This window comes from Zea mays, chromosome 8, assembly GCF_902167145.1.
Source record: "Zea mays cultivar B73 chromosome 8, Zm-B73-REFERENCE-NAM-5.0, whole genome shotgun sequence".
Taxonomy (NCBI): domain Eukaryota; kingdom Viridiplantae; phylum Streptophyta; class Magnoliopsida; order Poales; family Poaceae; genus Zea; species Zea mays.
In genome coordinates this window covers 121769375-121773511 of record NC_050103.1, presented here as the reverse complement: position 1 = coordinate 121773511, position 4137 = coordinate 121769375, and positions in this window count along the sequence as shown.

Below are 4137 nucleotides of genomic sequence, written 5' to 3'. Positions count from 1 at the left end.
CTAGTGATGAGGGTAGCTCTAGTGAAGATGAGGATAATTTGCTTACCTTTTTGCCAACCTTAACATGCAACAAAAGGAAAAATTAAATGAATTGATAGGTGCTATTCATTAGAAGGATGAACTCTTGGATAGCCAAGAGGAATTCCTTATTAAAGAAAATAAAAAGCATGTTAAGGTGAAGAATGCTTATGCTCAGGAAGTAGAGAAAAATGAAAATTTGACTAAGGAGCTTAGCATTTGCCATGACACTATTTCCAACCTTAGAACTAAGAATGTTAGTTTAATTGCTAAGGTTGAAAAATCAAATGTTTGTCATGATTCAATTACCAATCTTAGAAATGAGAATGCCAATTTAATTGCTAAGATTGATAAATTGAATGAATCAATTTCTAGCCTTAAAATTGAAAATACTAGTTTAATTTCCAAGGCTAGTGTAACACCCTGAATTTGGGGGTATAAAATTTCTTTTCTAATATCCACCAAATTCAGATGTTACTCTCTCAGTTCTTCGCTTTCCTTTCTCTTTTCCCTAAAAATGGAGAATCATTTTGTTTTATATTAGCGTAAACCTAGTGGAATGAGCCCTAGAGGCACTTTGGTTGTTGCATTCATGCCGTTGCATGGTGTTTCTAAGTGCAAAATGTGTTTGAAACATGTTAACATATCTTATAGAAGCGCTCGGTAAATTTTCATATTTTTCGGAATATTTTTCTATTTTCTGGAAACCAAAATCTATTTATTTGTGGAACTTAAAAATGTTTTTAGAAATTCTAATTATGTTTTTTGAGTTCATTAGGTCCCAAAACATTTATAGGAATTTTTCTGGAATTTTTTAAAGTATCTATAATATTTTGAGCACAAAATATGGATTTCTAGGCTTTTACGAATTTTAAAATAGTAAAATCCGAATTTTAACTGAATTTTTATCTCGTCCAAACCCTAGGTATATATACATGTCCGGCTTCATCTCGTCGAGCCCGTTCCAGAACACAAAACGTTTCCCCCAAATCCAATCCCTAGCTCCCGGTATTGCTCGCCGAAGTTCGGGGCGGTTCCAACTCCGGCGACAACTCCGGCGAGCAATTACTCTCAATACCTGCATTGTCTGCCGAATCCGAGGGTACCGCTGCGTTCGTCTCGTCGAGGGCTTCGTCGCAGCGCGTTCGGTTCGTCGATTGGATCCCCGAATCTCCGGCAATCGACGGATTTGGCTTCGGCTCCGGCGAGGGTCTTCTTCCCCGGTGAGAAACCTCCATTGTTGCACCTAGGGTTTCTTCGTTTCTTCATTTTCCCGTCCGTGCAGAGCCTCTCTCACTCTCCCCTCACCTTCCCCGGCGGCGGCGCCCCTCCCCCCTCCGTTTCCCCTCCCATGGCGCCCCTTTCCCCCTCCCGGCGGCGGCGGCGGTGGCCGGCGGCGGCTCCCGTGCCCCGCGCCCGCGCTCCCTCCCTCCTAGGCGCGGCCCCCGCCCGCGGGCGCGCGTGCCCTGTGCGGCGTGGCCGGCCTCTTGGCGGAGGTCGAGCTCCTCCCTCCCCCTGCGCAGCCCCCCTCCCCTTCCTCTCCTCTCTCTTCCATGGATGGGAGGAAGAAGATGAAGAGAGGAAGAAGATGGCAATTCTGTAAATTTAGTCCGCGCGAATTACAGTATGGTTTAAAACATTCATAACTTTTGCGTTTTAAACCCGATTCGATCCATTCAAGTTGCGTTAGATTCGTATTAAAATAATCTTAATTTAGAAATATTTATCCCAATTTTTGCACATTTTATTTAATTTAGTTAAACGTTTGTTTAATCGGTGGCTACTAGAACGACATTTTAATTTAAAAATCTAATTTAGGAATTCGATTTGTGCATTTATAATTAGTCACCAATATGATTAATCTTAACTGAAATATTAGTTATTAATAATTATTTAGTTTAATCACGTTGTTTAATTATTAGTTTCGCATATCGGTCCGCGCGTGTCGCGGTGCTGTTTCGCGCACGTTTTCGCGTGTCGTTCGCGAGTGTTGCGCGTGTTGTTCGCACACGTTGTCGTGTGCCGTTCGCGTGTGTCGCGCGCCTTGCCGCGTGCCGTTCGCGCGTATCACGCGTTGTCCGCGCGCTAAGTCGTTTGTGTCCGCGCGTTGCGCACATCGTGTTTGCACGTCGTGCGTCGTTAATTCGTCTCGCTTAGAATTGCTCATATTCATTAAGTTACTTGCTTAACTGTCAACTATTAAAATAGTAAGTTAGTCAAAACTAAGTAGTAGTATTGATTTACATTTGATTAATATCAATTAATATAATTATGTTGAATTGGATGTTCTAATTAGTACTTGTTTAACGTAAACGCGCTAACCCTTCGACCGTAGCTTCGACTATCATGGTTCTTTTCCTCGCGTAACCGTAGAGGCGCTCTCTATTTTATATTGCTCGCTTTTATAACATTTTATCTTGTATGGTGTAATGTTCTTATGCATATATATGTTTATTTGCTTGTGTCTGTTTGTCTTCGCTTCGCGTTGCGATTGGATCGCGATTCGTTTCCGAACTTCGAGGAATCGACGGTCAAGCTTCGGCGACCAAGTGATCTAGCTCTTTGGGTTCCACGAAGTTGAAGACTCTGAGCATCTGTTTGGTGAAGGCAAGTGTCCTCTGACCCATTATGTCCCATTTACTTTATAATACACTATCCCGCATACTATGAACAACCTAAGGATTTACTAGCTTTCTATTTACCTTGTCCTTGATTTACCTTTTGGGTTACTATGGTTAGCTTCATGCTAGCGCTTTACTTTAATCAATGAATATGATGAGATACAATGATGATACTATGATTTTACTCTGGATATGATGATATACTTGTGGCATTTAGGGGACTCGAGCGGTTTCTCGAGTGCCTCTCCGTAAGGACCTGTTCGTTGAGAGACCACCCGGGATAACAGTGCAACCATGAGGGTGAAATGGGATGCCCTTAGCTAATTAATTAGAGGAACTAGAGGTGTAGTTGCTTCGCCGTCGTGCCGTCAATGGGGTCCAGGCACAATGCTTGCTCTGCCGAGGCTGAGTGCCGAGGTTCTTTCGTTTTGCTTTTGTTAGTCACCCTCCTGCGGGGAGAGGTACTGTGTTTATCAAACTGGAGAAACCTAACGGGCGGCTATGACCTCTACGAAATCTTTGTAAAGGCTACGTAGTGATACCCTGTCGGACCACCTAGGAAGTGATCAATGGGGAGTCATGATCCCCGGGCAAGACGGGAATCACGGCTCATGGGTAAAGTGTGCGACCTCTGCAGAGGGTAATGAAACTGATATATCAGCCGTGCTCACGGTTAAGAGCAGCCTTGGGATCCTCTTTGATTAGAGATACTTGATCAGAGATGGTTGGTTTACAGATGATGATGATGATGGTTATGACTATGGTAATGGTAAGTGGTATTCTTTCCGTTTGGAAAGGGTACTTTGGGTTAATAACTTGGGTTAATGTTAAAACCTGGCTCTCAATTAATAATAATAACCTGACCAACTAAAAGCAACTGCTTGACCTTAACCCCAAATAAAGCTAGTCCACTACAGCCAAACAGGACATTTACTGAGTACGTTGATGTGTACTCACCCTTGCTTTCACAAAACACCAGGTTGCCTTTGGTGCAATCTATGCTCAGGTAAAGAAGAAGGCGTCGAGGTGGATCTCCAGGAGTTCCAGGACGTTGATGAGTTCGAGGATTAGGCTAGCGACCTCCCCCAGTCAGCTGCCTGTGGTGGGTTGTTTACGTTGGCTACGTTTCGATTCTGTGTACTTTGATTTATATTATGTAAATGACTCTAGTCTGTAATATTATTACTTACTCTTTATTGTAATTCGAAGCATTGTGCTATGATGAGTCATTTATGTAATCGCTGTGTACGTGAATTACTGATCCTGGCACGTACATGGTTCACATTCGGTTTACCTTCTAAAACCGGGTGTGACAGCTAGAGATTTAAATGTTTGCAATGACTCTATTTCCTGTCTTAGAAATGAGAATGCCATATTACATGCTAAGATAGAAGAATTAAATGCTTGCAAACCCTCTACATCTAGTGTTGATCATGTTACTATTTGTACTAGATGTAGAGATGTTAATATTGATGCTATTCATGATCATCTTGCTTTA